Source organism: Macaca mulatta, chromosome 6 (assembly GCF_049350105.2).
Source record: "Macaca mulatta isolate MMU2019108-1 chromosome 6, T2T-MMU8v2.0, whole genome shotgun sequence".
NCBI lineage: Eukaryota > Metazoa > Chordata > Mammalia > Primates > Cercopithecidae > Macaca > Macaca mulatta.
The window spans coordinates 122,322,942-122,336,562 of record NC_133411.1 but is presented as its reverse complement, the minus strand read 5'-3'; the positions used below and the strand labels follow the sequence as shown (position 1 = coordinate 122,336,562).

General features: G+C 37.3%; 1 protein-coding gene across 1 annotated transcript in view; it reads left to right on the top strand.

Annotated features, from left to right (window-relative positions):
• MCC (MCC regulator of WNT signaling pathway) overlaps positions 1-13,621 on the top strand; it is a 473,566-nt gene that overhangs the window by 91,244 nt on the left and 368,701 nt on the right. The window lies entirely within an intron of this gene.

Below are 13,621 nucleotides of genomic sequence, written 5' to 3'. Positions count from 1 at the left end.
AGGATTTACTGAGTGCTCGCTGTAAAATTCTACATCTGTCACTGAGATTAACAAAAAGGTGCTCTTTGTTCATTCATTCATCTACCAAGCTGTTTAAGTACCTGCTGTGTACCAAGTATGGTGCCAGGAACTTGGGACAGATTTCCTTTTACAAGGCACTGATAGACCATGTAAAATGAAAATAAGATCTGCTATTGTGAGAATTAAATGAAAAAATATATCTAAAATACTTTGTATAGCCACTGAATGAGTATTTTTCCCCAAGAATGGCAGAGACTGCTTTTGAGAAGCTTTTACAAATCATTGTGAAGATGGGCTGAGTCTTGATTAATACCAAGTGTTAATTTACTGATTTAAAGAAATAATCCAAGGGGGAAATACATTAAAGTATTTTCTGTCACTGCAGTGTCAACAGGAAACATCAAATTAAGAGAGGGCCAAAACAGACCAGGTGCGTTGACTCACGCCTGTAATCCCAGCACTTTGGGAGGCCGAGGCAGGTGGATGACCTGAGGTCAGGAGTTTGAGACCAGCCTGGCCATTATGGTGAAACCCTGTCTCTACTAAAAATACAAAAATTAGCAGGGCATAGTGGCAGGCGCCTGTAATTCCAGCTACTAGGGAGGCTGAGGCCGGAGAATCACTTGAATCTGGGAGGCGAAGGTTTCAGTGAGCCAAGATCGCACCACTGCACTCCAGCCTGGGCGACAGAGAAAGACCATCTCAAAATAAATAAAATAAAATAAAATAAAATAAAATAAAATAAAATAAAATAAAATAAAGGAGAGGGCAAAAACAATAAAGAGTGAGAATATTAGGAAACAGTCACAAGTAAAAGAACTATAGAATTAAAAGTTGTAAAAAAAAACCATGTAAATATAATACTTGTTTGCAGATGCTGTCTTCTTGAATGCTGGCTTTTAGTCATTCTTGACATTTCACCTGGAAAGGGGAAACTATCATGTCAGTGACTGATCTTAGCTATTCATTATTTCTGTGACCTCTTAGGAAGTTCAGGCCAAACATCAGAAGGAATTAGTATTGCAGTAACTCAAATCTAAGAAGGCAAAGCTGGTGCTTTCTCTAGGAAACATACTTACCCTTCTGCTTGCCCCAGAAGTCCTATAAATCTTTCAACCAAAATGTTTTCATAAGGGGGTGGTGATTTGGACATGAATTTGAATCTGATTTCCTTAATCAAAAAGTGAATATTTTTTATATGTTCCATAAGTAGAAATTAATCCAAAATTAGAAAATCAGCTGCAAAATACTAACAAATTTATAAAATAATAGGATTTTTATGTTCTGAGAAAAAAAAGCTTCTAGTTTTATATTCCTTATTTACTTAGAATAATAACTGACATTTTTAACAATCTCCTTCCTTAACTGATACTATTGCCTGAAGCTATTTGAAGATATTGTAGACTATTTTATTTTTTCCAGTGTTAGAACTTTCTGTGATGGCAAAACATATTCTATACTTGTGCTGTCCAGTGTGGCTCCTGAGCATCTGAAATGTGGCTGTTGATCTGGTACAACTGAGGAACTGAATTTTTAATTATATTTCATTTTAATTAATTTAAATGTAAACTTAAACAGCCATCTGTGACTAGTGGCTGCCATACTGAACAGTATAGTTCAAGACTACAAATACTAATTCACAGGGTTAAAATAGATTTCAAAATAAATTGAAATAGGTTTCAAAATAGGCAATATTGAGGAAGTTGCTTATTGGAAATCCTAGATTTACAAAAAGCTTACACAGGTATATTGAGTGATGCTGAGTTTTGGGATACAACTGAACCTGTCACCCAGATAGTGAACATAGTACCCAATAATTTTTCAACCTTTGATCGTCTTCCTCCCTCTCCCATGTAGTAGCTCCCAAGTGTCTATTGTTGCCATCTTTATGTCCATGTGTACCCAATGTTTAGCTCCCACTTATAAGTGAGAACATGTAGTATTTGGTTTTCTGTTCTTGCGCTAATTCACTTAGGTTAATGGCCTCTGGCTACATTCATGTTGCTGCAAAGGACATTATTTCATTCTGCTTTATGGCTGCATGGTATTCCATGGTGTATATGTACATTTTCTTTATCCAATCTATCACTGATGAGTACCTAGGTTGATTCCATGTCTTTGCTATTGTGAATAGTACTGTGATTAGCGTACAAGTACATGTGTCTTTTTGGTAGGATGATTTCTATTCCTTTGGGTATATACCCAGTAATAGGATTGCTGGGTCACATAGTTCCATGTTTAGTTCTTTGAGAAATCTCCAAACTGTTTTCCACAGTGGCTGAACTAATTTACATTCCCACCAACAGTGCACAAGCATTCCCCTTTCTCCACAGCCTCACTGACAAATGTTATTTTTTGACTTTTTAATAATAACCATTCTGACTAATGTGAGATGATACCTCACTGTGGTTTTGATTTGCATTTCTCTGATGATTAGTGATGTTGATCATTTTTTCATGTTTTTTTGGCCACTTGCATGTCTTCTTTTGAGAAGTGTCTGTTCATGTTCTTTGCCCACTATTTAATGAAGTTATTTGTTTTTTGCTTGCTGCTTTAAGCTCCTTAAATGGATTTTAGACCATTGTTGGATGCATAGTTTGTGAATATTTTCTCCCATTCTGTAGGTTGTCTGTTTACTCAGTTGATAGTTTCTTTTGCTGTGCAGCAGCTCTTTTGTTTAATTAGGTCCCACTTGTCAAATTTTATTTTTGTTGCAATTGCTTTTGTGGGCTTAGTCATGTATTCTTTTCCAAGGCCAATGTGCAGAACGGTATTTCCTAGGTTTTCTACTAGGATTTTTATAGTTTTGGGTCTTATATTTAAGTCTTTAATCCATCTTGAGTTAATTTTTGTATATGGTGATAAGTGAGGGGCCAGTTTTTTTATTCTACTTATAGCTAGCCAGTTATCTCAACACCATTTATTGAACAGAGAGTCCTTTCTCCATTAAAAAAGCTGTATTTCAATATTCCATTAGGCTTGACATGTCAAAAAGAATCTTTATAATATAAATTAGGTGACTTAAAATGTTTATTCTTTCTTTCAATCTTGATTTTTGTTTTGTCTTTCCTATTTTTCTGTATTTTTTTCAATTTGGTAACCACAACCAAAAGCATTTTTTCAGATATGGGAATTAGACCAATAGTTTCATTTCTAGCAGAATGTTTTATTAGAAACACAGAGTGACAGAGACAGAGAATGAATGCATGGGCTCAACTTTATGCCAGTGTAGGATGTTAATTACTTTGGCAGACTTGGTGAGTGCTTTAAGACAGTGGAAGGAGCCAAGATGAATTCAGTGAATTCCTTCAGATGCATATCATAGGGCATTTTGTTTGTTTAGGTAATATTGGAATTGATTTTCCCTTTCCTTCATGGCTCTTCATGTTATTATCACATGTATTTCCAGACTACAGCTGACTTTTTTTAAATTAAAAACTGAATTTTAAAAAGGGGCTGAGGTGCATTTATCCATAATAGTGTCTCTCTGGTTTCCCTTTTTAACATTAAAACTCCATTTTAAGTTGTAGAATATAATTATGATGCCCCTAAAGAAAGTTATCTGTTGATTCACTGAAGACTATATCTGCCAGGTTGCCTTCTTCTTTTGTAAAATTTCAATTAAGCAGAATATTTGGAATCATGGGCTTCTGGATGATCAAAAGCAAACCAAGAAATTACTATTCATTTATTATTTGTTTACTGAGTACTTATTATATGTCAGGTATCATTCTTGGTACTGGGAATGCAACAGTGAAGAAAATAGACAAAATTCTCCATCCTTGAGGAGCTTAAATTCCAGAGGAATCCTTTTGTTTTCTTACTTCTATAGAGGATTTTTTTCAAAATAATCTATTTTATTTTATCTCGCAAGTACATAAATGACCACAATATGGTTTGCCACCCAGGGTGGAGCGCCCAGGCGCGATCTCAACTCACTGCAGCCTCCGCCTCCCACGTTCAAGTGATTCCACTGCCTCAGCCTCCCGAGTAGCTGGGGTTGCAGATGTGTGCCACCACATCTGACTTTTTTTTTTTTTTTTGTATTATTGGTAGAGATGGGGTTTCACCATGTTGGCCAGGCTGGTCTCGAATTCTGGCCTCAAATGATCTGCCCACCTTGGGCTCCCAAAGTGCTGCGATTATAGGCATGAGCCACTGAGCCTGGCTCGGTTTTTTTTGTTTGTTGGTTTTTGAGACAGAGTCTCATTCTTTCACCCAGGTTGGAGTGCAATGGCACAATGACGGCTCACTGCAGCTTCCACCTCCCGGGCTCAAATGATCCTCTCACCTCAGCCTCCCAAGTAGCCGGGGCTACAGGCCTGTGCCACCATACCCAGCTAATTTTTGTATTTTTTGTGGAGATGGAGTCTTGCTGTGTTGCCCAGGCGGGTCTCAAACTCCTGAGCTCAAGCAATCCTCCTGCCTCAGCCTCCCAAAGTGCTGGGATAACAGGCGTGAGCCACTGCACCCAGCCGTGTTTGTTTTTGATCACTAAGACTCCTGAGTGTCCTGAAAACCCTCATTCCTTAGGATTGTTGGTATAGAACAGAAGTTCTCTGAACTACTTAGGAAGCCTTTCAACAAATACTTAACAAACCCCTCTCCCATTTCCCAGTCCCTCACCCCCACCATTCTGATTTAGTTGCATGAGCTGGGGCATAAGCATCAAAATGTTTTAATTAATCACCCCAGGCAATTATGATGAGTTGAGCATCATAATTAATATCTATTTATATAAAAAGTTTAGATTACTGACTTGAAGGGTATGGAGCCCAGCATACATAAACCACAAAGTATCTGAGACAGGTCTCAATCAATTTAAAGGTTTATTTTGCCAAGGTTAAGGGTGCATGGATTTTGAAGGCTTCAGTATTTAAAGGGGAACAGCAGCCTGGGGTGAAAGAGGGACGGTATGGTCACCTTACTGAATCCATATATTGCAAGAGAAAAGGAGCAGGTAGGGGAATAGTCAATTATGTATATACCTGATGCTCAGTAAATCGGCACTTTAAGATAAGGTGAACATAGAGTAGCTACCTGTGGAGATATTTAACTTTTTATCTGTAGCTATCTGCTTAGGATCAAAAGGAAAGGCAGCTTCTTGCATGACTCTGCTTTCAGCTTAACTTTTTTTTCTTTTGGCTTACTGAAATTAGGGTCCCAAGTTTGTATTTTCCTTTCATACATATATACTAGAAGATATTTAAAAACTGAATGATATCAACTTGTTTTGTTTTAATTTGTGATTACAAACTCAAGTGTGCAAAAAGTACAGGAGAAATGGCATTAAAGTTTTTCATGATTTAGGATCTCTTTTCACCTCTTTGACCTCAAGTCTAACATTATATTTACCCACATATTCATTTATTTGTTATTCATATATTTAGCACTTACTGTATACTAGATATAAGAGACTCAAAGATAGCGAACAAAGAATGAAGTTTGTCCTCTAGGAATTTGTAGCCTAGTACAGATTTGCAAACTTTTTCTGTGAAGGGTCATATAGTATTTATTTTTGGTTTTGTGGGTCATATGGTCTTTGTTACAATGATTCAACTCTGCTATTATAGCCAAAAAGTAGTCATAGACATTACATAGATAAATGGGCATGCTGTGTTCCAATAAACTAGATTTACAGAAACAGGAAATGATCTGGATTTGGCTGCAGGTCTTACTTGTCAACCTCTGGTTTACTAGAAGTGAGATAAAATAACTCAGTCATTACTATAGAGTGGGGTAAGTGATCGAAGCTTGTGCAAGTACTTTGATAAGAAAATGAAGGGCTATCAAATTAGACTGGGAGTTATGTGAGATACAGAATATTTCTGAAGGAGATGCTGTTCAAGTGACTTATGAAACATGCACTGGAGTTTGAAGAAAGGGAAAGAAAAGGATGTTCTGAGCAGAGGGACAAATATGTGCAAAGCGTAAGCATGTAAAATAACAGTGCCTCTTATAGAAGGTAAAAGAAATTTGGGGGCTGGAATGAAGGCTACCTACTTGAGCAAGAAGCTGAGACTAGAGAGGTAGACCCAGCTATATTCTGATGGGCCTTGGCTATGAAGTGAGAAACTTAGGTATGAAGCTAAGTCTTGTACGGAGCAAATAAAGGATTTTAAGCAGGAAAGAGTAACAGATAGAATTTGTTGGCTGCCCATTGGAAAGAGTGAGACCAATTAGGAGACCAATGCAATAAACCAGGTGGAAAGTGATGAGAGGTCAGGATGATCAGGATGGAATGGATGTGAGAGCTATTTAGACAATAAAAGCTCTAGTTCTTGGTGACTGAGTATGGGGATAACCAAGAAGGAAACATCCTAGATAACTTCTAGATTTCCAGCATGAGTGACTGGAAGGTATAATTTACGTACATAGATGGAGAAAATTTGGGAAAGGGTACAAGATGATGAATTAAGCACAGTACTTTGAGTTCAAGATAAATATATGACAATCAATTGTATCTACCCAGTAGGAAGTGGATTGCTACTTAATTGAAGGTAGAGATTTGGTAGTCAGCCATACATAGTGGTAGGTTAAAGCCACAGATTTAGATTAGATTATCTGTAGAGAGTTTATAGAGTGAAAAAACAGAGGGCCAAGGATATGACTCTAAGATAGCATGTATTTAAGGATAAGAATTCTGATATGGAGCTTTCTTACAGAGATGGGAGAAACCAGAAGACAGAGTTTAACAGACTGAAGGAAGAGTTTCAAGAAGGCAGCAGTCAGCATTAAGCACTGAAGAGAAAGAAAGAAATGTGTCTTTGGAATTATGTGTTATGAATGCCTTTGCAGAAAAGAATATGAGGACATAGGGACTACTCTCTATGTAGGAAATTAGACTACCCTCTCTAGAAACACAGCCAAAGCGTGAGCAGCTCAGACACTGCTGGTGGGACTATAAATTCGATGTTTCTTGAAGGACATTCAGAAAACTATATTGAGAGATTGGACCTTTTAACAATGAGTAATTCCACTCCTAGAAAATCATACCAGGTTTAAAATAATCAGATGCTCTCTAGTCCGTAAGGATGAACAACAGTTTCAAAATGACATTTTGGATCATCTAATTTATTAACTCCAAGGGTCATGTCTATAAATGCTTATTGATATGAATGACATTATTTTAAACATTTTCCCCTCCAACTATAGGCTCAGACCAAACTTGTTTTGAAATAGCTTTATATATATGCTAGATTTTTAAATTAAGAGACATTTTAAATATTGAAAGTTAGAGTATATAATTAACACATATGGACCATACCCAGATTGCAGAGAAGTTATTATATTTGTCCACAGCTTTTAAAAACAACATTACAAATGCATGTCAAGCCCCCTTTGTGCCTTTCCCTAATCCTGTTCTTCTCCCTTTCTCACCTCTTTATAGTTGAGATTTATGCTTCTTGACCTTGTTTTTATTACTTGCCTATGTGGAAATCTATACACAGTTTATAGCATTGTTTTGTATATTTTTAAACTTTAGATTAATACTGTCATATTGTTTATGTTATTCTTCAACTTTATGTCTTTACTCACTACTGTTTTTGAGATTTTTTATGATACATTGTAGATGCATTTCTTTCAAACCTCCATTCTATTGTATTTCATTTTGTGATGCCACTTCAATTTATATATATGTGTATTTTCTGTTGATAGGCATCTGGACTAGTTATTTAACATCTCTGTTCCTCAATTTCCTCACTTATAAAATGGAGATAATAATGGTGCCAACCTCATGGGGTGGTGGTGAGCATTAAATTAATATATATAAAGCACTAGCTCAAGGCCTGGCATACAATAAACATTCAGTGTGTATTAGCTATTATTATAAATATGACTATTAATATTATTGTTAACGTCTTCCCAATTCTTTGCTGTTACAGATATTGTGCATGTCTCCTCCATTTATGCATAAATTTCTTGAGCACATGTAACTAAAATTTGAATTTCTGGTTGAAGGGTATGCTTGAATCTATTTTTTTTTTTAGATGTTGCCGAAGTCCTCTCTTAAAGCAGTGGTACCAGCTTTTCTTCCACCAATACCATGTGAAAGTTTCTGTTTCCTTGTCAGTACTTGGTATTGTAAGACTAACATTTTTGGCAATCCATCAGATATTATAATGGCATTCAATTTCTAAAATTTACGTTTTCCTTATACTTAGTGAGGTTAGGAATCTTTTTATATCTTCATTGGTCATTCAGGTTTTCTTTTCTGTTGACTGTTCACATCATTTGCCCATTTTTCTTACTTTTTCTTTATTTTTAAAGATGGGGTCTCACTTTGTTGCCCAGGCTGGAGTGCAGTTGCTATTCGCAGGCAATCGTAGCTCACTGTGGCCTTGAACTCCTGGCCTCAAGGCATCCTCCCTTCTCTTTCTCCCAAGTAGCTGGGATTACAGGCACATGCCACCATGCCTAGCATTGCTCATTTTTCTATTGGGTTGTTATCTTTTCCTTATTGCATTGTGGAATTCTTTATCTAAATACAATCTTTGTCATATCTCAAATTACATTACTAATCTATTTGGATTTTTAAAATTTGAAAACATTACTTTAATAAAAACTATTCACACATATGGGAAACAACAAGATAAAATGGTACAGAAGAGTTTGTGACAAAACACAACCCTCCTGCCCTACCTCCCTCTCCACACCCATGCCCACTCCCCAGAGGCACAGTCTTGGTACCGTTTGTGCTTCTAGTTCTCCTGATCATTTCTTCCATAACATGGAAAAATGCGCTAATACTTCTGTATCCTGATTACCAGCTTTTTGTTTTTCCAGAGACAAGGTCTCACTGTGTCACCCAGGCTGAAGTACAGTAGTACAATCATAGCTCACTGCAGCCTCCAAACTCCTGGACTCAAGTGACCTTCCTGCCTTAGCCATGCAAGTAGCTGGGACTTCAGGTGTGCATCACCATGCCTGGCTAATTTTTTCAAAATTTTTTTGTAAAGATCAATGTCTCAATTTGTTGCCCAAGCTAGTTTCGAACTCCTAGCTTCAAGTGATCCTCCTGCCTTGGCCTTCAAAAGTGCCGGGATTACAGGCATGAGCCTGACCCTGATTACCAACTTTGGACACTATCTCTTTATTCCATGCTAGGAGAAGGAAGCACAGCCACTTCTCATTCTCACAATTCATCACACTGGCTGCTTATAAACCTAGAACCTTCAGTGTTTCAGCGCCACCCAGCAGCTCCCCTGCTGCATATTCTAGGTAAGGGTTTCTCGTGCCTGTGGCATCCATCATCATGCTCCCATCTCTTTTGTGTCTCTCTGAAATTTGTTGAAATTTCCTATATTTAGTAACCTCTTCTCCTTTTTTCTTAAATATGGTTTTGTTTGCTTATTTGCTTATTGTTTTGTACTTCACCCTAATTATTTCATAAGAAGCAATAACGAAAGAAAGGCAAATGCATTTATTCCGTTCAACAGCTGTACACAGAAATTACCAGCTGTAGCCCAGACACCTGTTACTTTTTATTTTTATTTTTTTTTTTTTTTTTTGAGACGGAGTCTCGCTCTGTCGCCCAGGCTGGAGTGCAGTGGCGCGATCTCGGCTCACTGCAAGCTCCGCCTCCCGGGTTCACGCCATTCTCCTGCCTCAGCCTCCCGAGTAGCTGGGACTACAGGCGCCCACAACCGCGCCCGGCTAATTTTTTGTATTTTTAGTAGAGACGGGGTTTCACCGTGGTCTCGATCTCCTGACCTTGTGATCCGCCCGCCTCGGCCTCCCAAAGTGCTGGGATTACAGGCGTGAGCCACCGCGCCCGGCCTACCTGTTACTTTTTATGACCTAATTATAATTTTTCACACTTTGAATATCTGTGGAACTGAAATTAGAGACTTCTAAATTACATTTTTGTGCGACTCAAATTAGCTATTATTATTTATAATAGTATATATTTATATTATTATTTATACTATTATTTATATGATTACTATTATTTATAATAATAGCTAATGCACACTGAAAGAAGTTTTTAGATGTTTTTTTGCAGTCTTTCATGAGCAACTATTTCTGGACTACCTACTAGGTCCAGGGGTCTCTGTTAGTTGAGAATTTTGAACAAAAGCATGTAACCTATTACTTAAATTGCCTCTGTGTAGCCCTCATTCCAGTGGGGTTTGGGATTTATTATCATTGTGGGGAAGAATAGTGTTTTTCTCTGCCCCGAGCCTGAGAGACCAAAGCCCGTCTTTCCCATTATACATCCCCAAGGTTAGGCTGCGAATTTACTTGAATGACAAATAGTTTTATTGAATTTTCACTTCATACTCAATTTCTTTATAAGTTAAAGGAAGAATAGCCAAGAGAAAAAAAAGACTTTTATATATAGAAAATAATAGCTGTGCATTGTGAAACCATGCAGTTTTGAGTGAGAAGCATCAATCTTCTGAAATGACTGAAGTCATTTTAGTTCTGCTGTCTGGTGATTGGTGTTAGACTCTAAGAGCTAAATATCACCTGACTTGGCCACTTCCTCTGATACAAACTGAGGTCTGTTTCCTTCTCATGTTATGATGATATCATCTGAAGATAAGATATATATGCATGAATATGAATATGAAACACCTTTTAAATCACTTGTAACAATAATGACTTAGAGGAAAAAATGTTCAGTACAATTTTGTGTAATTCACCAGATATTCACTGTGGTTATTGCTAGGTAAAGGGATTGCATGTAATCTGTATTTTCTTTCTGCTTGTCTACATTTTCTACAATGAATGTGTGTTTTCTGAAATAATATACAAAAGTTTTATTTTTTTTTCAAGGCAGGACACTTACATGATGTTGTTGTTGCTACTGAGATAGTTCTATGCTGGACTAACTTAGTTTTGGACAGTCTCAATTTAGTATCTCTTCCTCTGAAAAACTTTCCTTGCCTAGGGCAGAGAAATGTCCTGCTGTTCTGTCACTAAGGCTACAGGGTTATTAGTGTTTTATGGAGGCCATTGGTCATTCATACTTACTGAGCATCCCGTGTGCTGCATTCTGTGGGAAAATACAAAGACAGGTATATGTGGGAAAATATCCAAAGTGGGGACCCTCTTTAAAAGAAAGATCATTTTCAACTTCTGAGAGTTTATGTATCAATCCATCAAAACAAATGTGATGGGGTCTGCTGTGCGTGGGGTGGTGTGCTAAGTGCTGCACACATCTCAAAGGGGATTGATGTGGCACCAGCACTGGCTGCCAGGAGCTCATGGTTATATTGGGAAGATAAGGATTGAATATGTGAAAACAATTTTTAAAAAGAGAGAGAGAAAGAAATCAAAGTACGATCCAAAAGCTGTCACAAAACTGTAAATAATCACCAAATGACTGGTGCAGGTACTAATGTTATCAGAAGGAAGAGACCACCATGGGCCTGAGCAGACTGCCAGGACTGCGTGGAAGTGGAAGGTACTGAGTTGAAATTGGAAGCCAGAAGGCATCTTTAGGCCTGTGTGTTCAGAATCCTAGAATTTTATTTCTGCCATGTTCTTTGGTCGAAGCCAGTCTCAAGGCCAGCCCAGATTCAAGGGCAGGGAAATAGCCTCCACCTATTGATGGGAGGAATGACAAAGGCACGCTATAAATTGGTATAGCCACATGGAACTGTATGTCATTGAAGGCCGGAAGTACCCTGTAATTCAAGTTCTCCAGACTTAGCTCTTGATATAAAGGAGAGCTTTTATAATTTTCTTCCTCTGCTGTAACTTTCTTTTCTCATCTTGTTGATAACAAAATGTAACTTTATATTCTCATTCATATGTAATATAGAAGGATAACACGTATATAGATGAATGTAATTTTCTGGTTTGATAATAAAAGCATTGTTAATTCATGATCTTTGATAATCAAGCTGCTAATGTTAGTTCTGTCCCTAATTGTTTTCTCATGCCAAAATGTACCTGTTATTAACCTCCAAGATGCTAGATGATAGCATGGAAAGGGTAAGAGCTCTAGAATCAGACCAATTTGGTTTAGATTCCAGGCTGTGCCACATATTGTCTCTGTGACTCTTTCAGCTGTCATATCGTAATCTGTAAAATGGGGACATGTTAGTCTATTCTTGCGTAGCTGTAAAGAAATACCCGAGGCTGGGTAATTTATAAGAAAAAAAGGTTTATTTTGGCTCACTGTTCTGCAAGCTGTATAGGAAGTGTGATGTTGGCACTTCTGGTGAAGGCCTCAAGAAGCTTCCAATCATGGCGGAAGGCAAAGGGGAACCAGCATGTCACATAGCAAGAGAGGGAGCAAGGTGGGGGAGGAGGTATCAGGCCTCTTTAAACAACCAGCTCATGTGTGAACTAACAGGGAGAGAACTCACTCATCACCAAGAAGATGGTGCTAAATCATTGATGAGGAATTAACCCCCATGACCCAAACACTTCCTACCAGGCCCCACCTCCAACATTGTAGATTACATTTCAACATGGAATTTGGAGAGGATGAACATCCAAACCATATCAGGGGATAATTGTAATTCCCCTGCAGGCTTGTTATTATTGTTAATTTTGTATTTCTATACTAAAAGAATTTAGCTTGAATTTAGTTTTGAAAAACTAGTACTTCTATTTAAAACTTACAATTTGACTTAATTTGGCAGAGTGCAATGTATTTTGGCTTTGATCTTTTATATCAGCCTCTCAACAGCCTACACGTTTAAAATTAAAATTCAGTGTTACACATTCTATTCTGAGTTGGTATTTCTAGACCACAGTTACTTCTTTGCAGCTGTTTCTTGTAGAATGTGGCTTCTCAAGCCTGGACAGAGCTGAGTTTCTCACCAGGGTGCCCAATATATGTAAGTGGGCCGCCAGCAGGGAGGAAGGGTGGGCTTCTGTGGACAGATTATACCACTTAGTGAGATAGTCAGTTCCGTTCAGTATTCTTTTCCCCTGAGCAGATCACAATTCATTATTAAAGCCTTAATCATGAAACTGGGGGTATTATGAAAGATCTATGATCAGCAATTATAAAACAATCATAATAATGGCTACTGTTTATTGAGTACTTAGTATATGCCAGGAACTATGTTAAGTGCTTTCTATGTATTATCTCATTTATTTTCAGAGCAACCCTATGAGGTAGGTACCACTACTATCCCCATTTTAAAACCTACAATGACATATCAGTTTATGAAAGTAGTATAATACACTGTGAAAAATGAAAATACACAGAAAGGAAAAATGAATACACCATATTTTTACCAGTCAGAGAATATTAATGTTAACATTACATGAACTTCTGGAATTTAGAAAACCTCTTTATTTTTTGCTAAGCCTAAATTTAAGGCTATTTTCTAAATATCTAAGAGAGAAATTCTTATTTTAGAAAGTATAATCTGAACCCTGAACTCAGAGTAAAAGCAGGATCCTTTCTTTCTGTTTGTATTCCTGCTTTAGCAATCTTAATTATCTCTAACTCTTGGATGAATCTGGCTGAATATCAGGTAGGTCTTATACAGAGAAGGGCAAAAAGATAAGCATATGAAAACATTACTTTAAAAACCAAACAAACATTTTTACAGTGTATTGATTAGCTACTGATGGGAGAAAAATCACAAAATCTGAGCTTAAGAATGAACTTTAATTTGCATGAACA